This window comes from Acomys minous, assembly GCF_964271855.1.
Source record: "Acomys minous genome assembly, chromosome: 2".
Classification (NCBI taxonomy): Eukaryota; Metazoa; Chordata; class Mammalia; order Rodentia; family Muridae; genus Acomys; species Acomys minous.
Genome location: NC_140484.1, coordinates 119,915,799 through 119,926,792, shown reverse-complemented (window position 1 = coordinate 119,926,792; position 10,994 = coordinate 119,915,799). Strand labels below are relative to the sequence as shown.

At 44.9% G+C, this 10,994-nt stretch overlaps 1 protein-coding gene across 5 annotated transcripts in view; it reads left to right on the top strand.

Annotated features, from left to right (window-relative positions):
- The first annotated feature begins 4,514 nt into the window (after positions 1-4,514).
- Positions 4,515-10,994, top strand: part of ZFAND6 (zinc finger AN1-type containing 6) — a 70,835-nt gene continuing 64,355 nt past the window's right edge. For 2 of the 5 annotated variants that reach the window (XM_084767637.1, XM_084767638.1), the window contains exon 1: positions 4,515-4,687. The gene's annotated coding sequence lies outside the window, so the exon portion shown is untranslated. The remainder of the gene's footprint in view (positions 4,688-10,994) is intronic. The other 3 variants (XM_084767632.1, XM_084767633.1, XM_084767635.1) reach the window with 3 other exon arrangements.

The window sequence follows — 10,994 nt, the reverse complement described above, 5'->3', positions numbered from 1 at the left end:
CAGGACAGCCAGGGCTACACAGAGAAACCCTGTCCCGGTTTAAAAAAAAAAAAAGAAAGAAAGAAAGAAAAGGAAAAAAAAAAACCCCTGAGCCTTGGCTAATGGAGCAGCTGTGGTGAGGACATACTAGGCACTCTGGTCTGGATCTGGAAAGAGGATGGGCAGAAAGAGGTCACTATGAGCGGGCACTGACCATGAGCTTGGTGCTACAGGTATACTGTTTATTAGTGTGTGCGGCTGTTATACTGCTCACTACTGTCTCCTCTTCCACGCGCAAATCATAGAGGAGTGTGCTTTTGCTATCGCCGGATTTCAGCACCCACAACAGGTTGGAAGAGAGCCACATGTAACCTTCACAGGAGAAGTAGAATTCAGTCTCTTAATCCTCCCAACAAGGGGCGGTGGTTACATAGTCTGTAATTTCTCTGTCTCTCAGAATAGACTTGGAATGCTCGTACAAAGCCAATTGCTGAAAATTCATCACAAATACACATGATTAACAACTATGTTAGATGCCAGTGTCGATTCGGAATAGTGACTAACCTGGCAAGTCCCGGGGGTGGGGGTGGGGGGACACTTAAGATTAAAAACAAAACACCTAAAAATGGGCTCAGAGACAGGAGAGATGGCTCATCGGGGAAAGGCCTTTGCTGCCAAGCCAGGCTGAGTGCCAAGACCCACACGGTGAACGGAGAACCAACTCCAGCAAGTTCCTTTCAGATCTTCACACATCAGAAATACATAAATGTAGTTTTAATCATTAAAAATGTTTTTCTCCCCGGGTGTGGCGGCACATGTCTTTAATCCCAGCCCTTGAAAGGCAGAGGCAGGTGGATCACTGTGAGTTTGAGGCCAACCTGGTCTACAAAGTGAGTCCAGGATAGCCAAGGCTAAGACAGAGAAATTCTGTGTCAAAAAACAAAACAAAAAACAAAATGTTTTTCTCACATCCTTGCAAATTAAAGACGATCTTTTGCATACACTATTATATTAAATCCCTCCAACCCTAACAAGGTTTTATTACTACCTCAATCAGGTTCTGTTTACACTAAACTATATATCCTAAGATGGCCTTCATGCTGCTAAACCCAACAGCTTAGAGCAACTGTACTTGAATGACCATCTTGCTCTTACTTGACTTTTAAATCACTATTTCCTTCAGTTTCTGTTTTCTCCTCTGTTTTCACCTTTTTTTCTCCTCTTTTCTATGAATTCTCAAATCCAAGCCCAGGACTTAATGCCTTGCTTTTCTCCACAGTCACTTTTCCTTATCACTCTCATGGCTTAACTACTAAGCTATACTGATGTCAGAATCCCTCTGCCTCTTACCCATCTACTTGGATGTGCAGTAATCCCCAATGCAATGTATGCACAAAATAACATCATATCTCTCTCTCTCTCTCTCTCTCTCTCTCTCTCTCTCTCTCTCTCTCTCTCTCTCTCTCCCCCTCTCTTGATTTTTCTCCTGTTCTATCCACTTCTCAGTTGCACAAGCCAAAGCTCAGTTTTCCTGATTACCTGATTCATTTCTCTTTCACTCCACATTCCCTGTAGAGTGAAAATGTACCCTCCTATTAGGAAACTCTGTTGGTTCTACTTTTAAAATATATCCAGAATGTGGTCTCTTCCTGTGGCCATCCTTGTTGCCACCCAGTGTAAGTCACCAATATCTCTTACACAAAGTCAGACCAAACCTTCCATCTCGAGGTGCTTGCTGTTAACACTGGTATGTTCTTGGGACTACTCTCAACGTAGACTTCTTTAAAATGTAAGGTGCTCCATGTTACCGGTTCAAAACCCCTGTGCTGGCCCATGTAACGCACAGTAAGAGCCACAGTGTATACAATGCCTCATAGACCCTCCTGACTCACAACGTCCTCATCTTCCCAGATCACAGGACCAACTAATAAAAATTTTTTTTTTGTTTTTTGTTTTTAATGTTCCTGGCTTGAGAGTGGTGCTTATCAATCCTCTCTCACATTGGAATCCTTCCCAGGACACCCTCATCACTTACAGTTTTGTTTAAACTTCCTCTTCCCTGACTACTGTGCTGGGTTCCACAGCCTTCAAGCCCCCATTTAGATGGTTATCCTCTGCATTTGGTCACCTCCCACCTTATAATTCACAACATGCAGGTGCTTGCTATTTAGAGTTATTCCCATGTCCTCGGTTAGAAGTAAGTCTACAGAGGTGGGAAATCTTTGCTTCGCTCAGAAAACTTTGGACCTAAAAAGATTACACATGGCTCAATATTGTAAACCAGAAGGCGCCCGAGCAACAATTGATACCCCAGACAAAAATTCTACATTCTCCTCATATAATTTTCTACCCAATGGCCAGAAACTAGTGAACCTTAAAAGAATTCCAGGCTGAAAGACAACTCCCGCCCTTGCAGCACCTTTCTTTTTTATTTTTATTTTTTGGTTTTCTAAGACAGAGTTTCTCTGTGTAGCCTTGGCTGTCCTGGACTCACTTTGTAGACCAGGCTTGTCTCGAACTCACAACGATCCACCTGCCTCTGCCTCCCAAGTGCTGGGATTAAAGGCGTATGCCACCACGCCCAGCTCTGCAGCATCTTTCAGCTATTAGGATCTGCCTTTTCCTTCACTCCCCTTCCCTTCTCAGTTCTAAAAAATTTTCATTTCTTGCTTAAAAAAAAAAAAGTAACTACTCACTTTGACCTTTTAGGCCTGCCATAATTGAACCTAAAACAACACCTGTTCTACCTTATAGCCTTGTCTCCACCATTAAAGAGCATCTTCTTGGGCAAAATCCTCTAGGTGGTGCATCCCACTATTTCTGTGTGTGTTTATGTATTGTTGTTGTTGTGTTTGGATTGGGTCTGTCTGGGAACTCACTATATAGACCAGACGGGCCTTGAACTCACAGAGATCCCTCTGCTCCTGCCTCTCTAGTGCTGGGATTAAAGGCTTGAGTCTCCACACCTGGCTTTAAAGATTTATTTTCAAGTGTAAGAGTGTTCTGACAGTTGTGAGCCACTACGTGGATGCTGGGAACTCAACCTAGGTCCTCTGCAAGGGAAGTAAGAGCTCTTAACCACGGAGTCATTGGTCCAGCCCTAAATATAAATTTGAATGGAAGTTGAATGCTTCTTGAAACACCCTTAGGCACTGGATAGGGGCCTTCTGTTCTGCTGTGATTTCACACAGTAGGCTTAGCTTTATTTTTATTTGGGGTTGGGTTTCACTAAGTAGCCCTGACTGCTTTGGAACTTGCTAAGTACAGCAAGCTTACCTTTCTCTCCCCGTGCTGGAACTACAAAGGCCTGGGCCACTACGGCAGACCAAGCTTAGCTTTAGCAGCTTATTTTAGTACACTCTTCCCCATGCTCATCTCAAAGGAGCACTGTGTGTTTCTCTCAAACCTCCTTCGGGATCGCATCCTTTTGTTTTCGAGAAGACATCACAAGTTTTCAAATGCCACCTCTGCCTCAAAGAACTCTTCCTGACCTTCATCGTGTCCCCCATTCCAACTATCCCTTCCTTATTCTACAGGGCCACAGAAAGCAGCCAAACCACACATAGTCAGCTGTATGCCAATCCTGCAAACATGAGCGCCTACTACTTACCATAAAAGTAGGCCAGAAACTTCCTGCCAATAGTGAAAGGAGCACAATGACCAAGGGAAACACACCAGAAGTAACGCAACCCTACAACAGAACTTCAAACAGAGGGCCCTCGGAGCTCCTGTTTGGGCTGGGGAAATCTCAGGAGAGCCATATGCTAGCCACTCCGACCCTCACCCCGCAACACCCTGCACTATTTGTGCAGGGGCAGTTGAGACTGAAATCTATCAAGGGGCTTCGCGAGCCTGTGTGTGTGTGTGTGTGTGTGTATGTGTGTGTTATGCAAGGGAGCACACACCTCTGGGCTCGCTCTCTGTAAATGGTGGCTAAGAGCAGGGCAAAGTTCAGACTTTGGACTTTGCGCTGGAGCCAGGTGTGTATGTGTGTGTTATGCAAGGGAGCACACACCTCTGGGCTCCCTCTCTGAAAACGGTGGCTCAGAGCAGGGCGAAGTTCAGACTTTGGATTTTGCGCTGGCCCACCAGGTCTCCTAGGGGCCTGAGCTACAAAAGCTCAAGATCGTATTTCACACTAAGCAAGTGGAACACCAGCTCCAGACAAGCGCAGCTACTACCTGAGAGGCTGCAGAGCCCGGATCTAAGTCATCTGACCTACCAAAGTCGCACAGGACCCTCCTGCCCCTGCGGCAACACCAGAGAGCGAGCCTAAGCCGACCTCTAGGAGGCAGGGGCGTGGCTGAGGGAAAAGCGGCGCCTCCTTGCCACGCCCCTCCAGTGCCCTGACCAATAGTCTCACTCTCCGAGCTCTGGCCCCGCCCCCACGCCGCCTCCGGCTCGCGGCCCCGCCCGGGCCGGTCATAATTAGGCAGCGGGCTGGGACTGCCGCGTCAGCGTGCGGTGCGAGCCAATCGCGAGCGCTCCCCGGAGGCCGCGTCACAGGCTGAGCAGCCAAACAGAAAAGTTTAATAAACAGCGGACGGAGGGCCGGCAGCGGCGGCGGCGGCGGCGGGCCGGGAGCGAGCGGAGGTTCGGCGGCCTCACCTGTCCTCACTCAGCGGCGGCGGGAGGCAGAGGCAGCGGCGGCGGCGGCGGCGGCGGCGGCGGCAGCGGCAGCGCGTCCGGCGGAGAGGGCCGCCGCCAGGTGAGGAGCGCGGGCAGCGGTGGGGGCAGCCTCCGGGCGGCCTGGGAGCCGGAAGCGGCGCGGGCGGCGCAGCAGGTGGCCTCGCGGCGGCTAGCTGAGGGCGCGGTCCCGGTGGGGCGCGGTCCCGGGCTCCCCAGGCGCGCACTGAGCTCGGGGTCCCGGTGGGCGCGCCTGGGGCGGATTCGGAGCAGCTGCTGCTCGCCGGGCTGCGCCCCCACGTCCCTTTTGTCGGCTGAGGCGCGGAAGGACTCAGATGGAGTCACCGGGATTTCAAGCTCTCTGCTCCTCTTGAGAGCGTTTTCAAGTTTCTCACTGTTTGATGCGTAAACAAGCCGCACGGAATGTGGCATCTGAAGTCAATTTAACTCTCGTTTGGTCAAAGCTCTCATTTGCTGTCATTACCCAGAGTAGTCGCCCGTGTGTGGGAGCCGGGGCCTTGGGGTCACCTCCAAGCTGTGCATGCTAATTAGCTTGGTTGTCAGCACCTGGTAGCTCCGGAAAAAAAACGAAATTAAACGCCACTTTCAAACCAGATTAGAAAATTTATCTTTTTCCCTAATGTAAAATGCCACGTAGGCGTTTGAGATTATTTATATAGTATTTAATGACAATTGCTGTTTTATGTATTGTCTCTAGGCCTACTGGGGTAACTTGGTAAACCATGAGCATTTAAATAGACAAAACAGGTTGTCCTAATTTTCTTTTATTACCTTTAAAAACATGAATGGGGGGGGTAAGAAGCACGGGAAAATTTCGAGTTTGGTTTATTATTTTGACTGCAGCCATACTCTGCTGTGTTAATGTCAAAACTCACAGGATTTTAAGTCTGTACAGTTTATTAAATGTACGTTATACTACAAAGTTTTTAAAGTAGTGTAGTGGTTAATGCCAGGAGAGTACATAACACGATGCACTATAAAAAGAGAAAACATACTGAAAATCCCAGACTTCTCAACCCGAAGCAAGGACTAGAACAGTACCCAAACTTGTATGCACCCCTGAGTTTTTTTTATCTGCCCTACTCCAGTTTACTGTTTCTTTCTGAGGTAAACATTCTTGACTTGCAGATTTTATTTATCTGGCCTTTTAAAAATTAGTTCTGTCACAAACTATTCTCTTCAAACCATGTCATTTTAGGTTCCTCTCCCTTTGAACTTTGAACAGAGAGTGTATGGTTATAGTTTGTATATTTCATTGTGGTTTGTTGTTGTTTTCCTCTTTTCTTTTGTCTTAAGGTAGGATCTCACTATGTAGCTCTTGCTGTCCTGGAACTCGCTGTGTAGACCAGGCCATTTCATTGTGTTTTAATGGTGTGTTTTGCTCTTAACCCAGGAATTGGGACAGTGTTTCTTGTTTTGCTTCTAATAAGTGTACTCAGCGAACTTTTCTTGCAGCTTTTGTTGCACAAGTTATTGCACTGTCTAAAGTAAATACTGTAGATCCTAGGAGAAAGTTTTAGGCAATCAGGAGGAAAATAGAAATCAAAACCTTAAGACTGCTTCCTAAAGCCAGATGTGGTTTGGTGGCTGAGGCCTTGTCCCCAAGCACTTGGGAGGCAGAGGCAGGACATTCTCTGAGAATTTGAGGCCAGCATATTCGAGACCAGGACAGTCAGGCATCTGTTACACAGAGAAACTCTGTTTACAAAACAAAACCAACCAAACAAGCAAAAGATTCTGCTTCCATTAATCAAATAGATTCATTGTCCTTGTGATTGGTTCCTAGTTGTTATATTTGCATGAGGAACTAAGGTTTCTGTTCATCTTTTTACATTGAATCCCTTCAAGGGGTTGTGGAAAATCTGGCACTATTTGGTGGCCTTTCAGTGTGAAACTAGCAAGTTGGAGAAAACACTTGGTGTTTTGTAAGCGACTCTTTCTGTTCTCCACCACTTCTCCCCTCCCTTCAGTCTTTGGCAGATTATTGAGGAATCTTCTTTGCCTTAAAACACTCTTGCAAAAGAAATGAGTAGTAAGCTTTCTCTGCCTAGTTGGCACAGGCTTTGCTGGATGGGTGTGGGGGGGAAACATTAGGACCCACTTGTCACTCAGCAACTTTTGAGAAAGATATGTGAATGTATAGTAGGTATTTTAGGGCTTGCCAACCACATATTGAAGTATATTTTTATGTTTAAGAATGCCCTGGGCGTGATAGTACATGCCTTTAATCCCAGCACTCAGGGAGGCAGAGGCAGGCAGATCACTGAGTTTGAGGCCAGTCTGATCTACAAAGCAGGTCCTAGACAGCCAAGGCTGCACAGAGAAACCCTGTCTTGAAAAACAAGAACAAAATCAATCAATCAAACAAAAAAAGATTGTCCCAAGGTATGCTCTAGACAAATTGTGGAACAGTATTTTCTTAATTTCTTAAAGATGGGGTCTGTGTGTGTGTGTGTGTGTGTGTGTGTGTGTGTGTGTAACATGACTGTATAGCTTTGAATAACTTGTTTTTGTTTTGTTGAAGGCATGAGAGAGGAGCTTTTTTAGACAAGGTCTCACTATGTAACCTAGAGAACTCTATGTAGACCAGGCTGGCCTGGAACTCATAGAGATCCCCTGTCACTGGCTCCAGTGCTAGGATCATCTGGCTGGGAGGAGCATTGGTAATGTCTGTAGCTTGCAAATGTTTTGTTTTTATAGAGTAGTAGACCCTACTTTAAAAAATTAGTTTTGTATTTCATTATAATGGCAATGGCGGAGAGTTTGGGGATTTCCCTCCCTCCCTCCCCCAAGTTTGAAAATGAGTAGGAAGGCAGAAAAAAGCACTCACAGTACTTCCACAGATAAGCATTGTAAATTAACATTTGTCAGGCATACCTGTGGTCTTTGTATGTATTTTGCATCTTTAGGATTCATTCTTGGTACAGATGCTGAGTCAAAGCATGTGAACATTTTAAAGTCTTTAAAAGTATATCCAAATTTGTCTTAAAATTTTTACCAAAGAATGTGTGTGCATGCACCTGGACGCTCTATGCCACTGTAAGTCCCAGCTACTCCAGAGACTGAGGTAGTATTGTGTGAGCCTAGGCGTTCCAAGAGGTTTAAGTGTGAATAGGCTGGCTCCACTTTCAAAACATACTCCAAAGGTGATGTCTCAACCCCTTTGTTTTATAGAAGATGATAACAGCAGTCATCTAATTGTTACCCTTCCTTCAGGTTTTGCTCCCTATAGTCTGCTCTGGCTGGCTGCTCCAGTTTCAGGAAGCCATTTAAATATGTTTATTTTTAAATTGTGTCTCTCTCTCTCTCTCTCTCTCTCTCTCTCTCTCTCTCTCTCTCTCTCTCTCTGTGTGTGTGTGTGTGTGTGTGTGTGTGTGTGAGAGAGAGAGAGCGCGAGCGAGCATGTGTGTGTAGAGGTCAGTGGACAGCTTTGTAGACTCAGTTCTCCCCTTTTATGTTTACATGGGTTCTTGGGATCAAACTCAGGTCATCAGTCTCGCACAGCAAGAACTTTTACCCACATGAGCCATCTTGCCAGCCCTGAATGTGTTTATAGATTATGGTAGTCCTAGGCTCAAAGTCCTTCAGTGGCTCTTCAATCTACAAGATAAAATTCAGCCACAGTTTTACTGTGGTTTATATAAACCACACCAGCTGTGCCAATAAAAATACAATGCAAATTGAAAAATCAGAGTCATGTTAAGTAATTGAAAATTTTTTTTCATAGCAGTATGACAAGAGAGAGGCAGTGCAAAATATATTTTTATTTAACCTAAGATGTGATGGGTGTAGGAGATTATTTGTATGATAGTTTTGCACTTTTGGAGATGATGTGTACCGTCCACTTGCAGTGTGTCCTGGTTCAGATTGGCCACAGTTCAATGTTTATGCTTGTAAGATCTTTCTTATTGTGCCTTTTATCTGTCTAGGATAGCAGCCTTTTGCTCTGCATTGCAAATATTTTTTCTGGCTCTTCATTTGCCTTGTATTTGCTTACAGGCCTTCCTTTCTCTTCCCTCCTAACCGTTTCCTTCCTTGAACTTTTAAAAATATGTTTGTTAATACTTATCTTTTAAAGATTTATCTTGATTGAAAAATGTGTGTGTATATACACACTCGTGTATATGTGTACATGTGTGAGCTTGTATATACATACATACACATGCAGTGAATACTGGTCCCTTAGGAGCCCAGAAATGGGTGTTGGATTCCCAGAGCTGGAGTTACACTTGTTACAAACTGTCCGTGGGTTTTGGGATACAAATTCAAGTCCTCTGAAAGAACACTTGATCCATCGTCCATCCCAATACTTACATTTAAAAAATTATTATTGTTGTGTATGTGATGTCGATGGTAGTACAAGCGTACACGCATGGTGTAAAACACTATGGAGGTCAGAAAGTGACTGGATTTCGGGGATCAAACTCAGGCTATCAGGCTTATAGCAGACCTTTTCCCACTGAGAGCCATCTTGCCAGTGCAACACGTACAAGCAGTCTCCTTCCCAGATAACTTTCAGGTCTTTCCAAATATTTGTTTTTGTTAGTGTCTTTAATTGGGGTGTGTGCATGAGTGTGCAGGTGTCAGTGGAGGCGAGAGGCATTGCATTCCCCTAGAGCTGGAGTTATAAGTGGTTATGAGCTGTGCAGTGCTGGTTTGGATGCTGGAAACTGAACTGAACTGCTCTTAACTTCTCAGCTATCTCTCCAGCACCTCTTTTAGTTCTTTAAAGTTTCTTTTTTCTTTTTTTATCCATAGTTCTGTGTTCTTCTTAGATCTGTTTTATTAACATAAATGTAAATTGAAATAACTAGATGTTTAACCAGTTATTACAATTCTGTCAAAAATACAATTGTGGGGTCAGGCCACAGAAGTCTGGTGACCTGAGTTGGTCATCAGCTTCCATGTAAAGGCAGAAGGAAAGAACAAAACCACAGAGGTGCCCTCTGAACTTCAGACATGCCCTCTGGTATGTGCACCCCTAACGCCACCTCATCATGAGTAGTACTTCATTTGCACACATACAAACACTTTAAATTTAGTGACAACCCCCCACCCCCACGCACACACCCCACTCCCACCTCCCGGTGTTTCTTTATACCCAAACCACCTTTATTTACACAGTAAAATGAATACATTCTTGATTCTGTTTTGTTTATTTAGTAGCACTGGTTTGGTATTAATACTACCTTTCACTCCAAAAACTTGGTTCCTGACTCTCAGACCCTGGGCCTGACTCAGACACTGGGTCAGACTCAGTGGGCAAGTACTCTCCCTGGGCTTGCACTGAGCCTTGCTACATATGTGTTTAGAAAGTTCCTGTAGCTGTATCTTCCTTTCAACACTCAGCACCTGATGCACACTAGACTTTGTGTTAAGTGCTTGGGGTATGATTATGACCAGGATGTGGTCCTTGCTTTCCTGAAGATTAAGTATAAGAAAGGTAAGCCAGGAGCAGTGGTTCCCCCTTTAATCCCAGCACTTGGGAGGCAGAGGGAGGCGGATCTCTGTGAGTTCGAGGCCAGCCTGGTCTACAGAGTGAGTCCAGGCCAGCCAAGGCAGAGAAACCCTGTCTTGGGAAAACAAACAAGCAAACAAAAGTAGTCAATTAAAGCAACAGACAGGATGCTTTAGATTTTAAGGTGTTTAGAAGGAAAGAAAGAAGTGATAAGTACAAATTGGGTGCTTTTAGGATGTATCTCTCAGTAGGTAATAGTTGATCAGTACTACCAACCTGGCTGTGGTAGTTTGTTAGTTTCACTAGGATGATGGAACTTTAAAAAAATCCTCCTTTAAGACATGCTCCCTGGTGTGGAACCTGGGTTGGACTCCCAATTTATAATCTACCTGCCTCATCCTCTTGAGCACTGAGTGTATGGCATGTACCTGGCAAAAACTAATGACAAACTTACTTTTTTTTGTAGCCACCGTCATCCTGCTGCCCTTCTCTAAAGTTTGTCCTGGGGTTCTGGTCTGAGACTGAGGAGGCGTTAGAGGAATCCCCAAGGGGAGGAATGGCTAGTGTACAGATGACAGTATTTGGTTTGATTTAGAACCTGAGGGGACATGTAGACTGTCTGGGGTCTGCTGATGAGGGGAGAGTAGGACAAGCTCAACTCTTATTTTGGAGAACTCTGTTCACCAAGGGTGTTCTTTTGACCCTGGCTGCTTTTCTTCATAGTTTCTAATGTCTTGTCATTGATATTGTTTTTTGTTGGTTGCTTTGATTTTTTTTCCTACTTAGACTTCTACCTACAGGTGTTTGCTACATTGTGGTTTCCTTGAGAACTCTATTTCTATTACTATAGGCCTTATCTTTCTGTTGGTTCTGAGACTTATTCAGAATAGGCATTTCCTTTGTAGTCAGT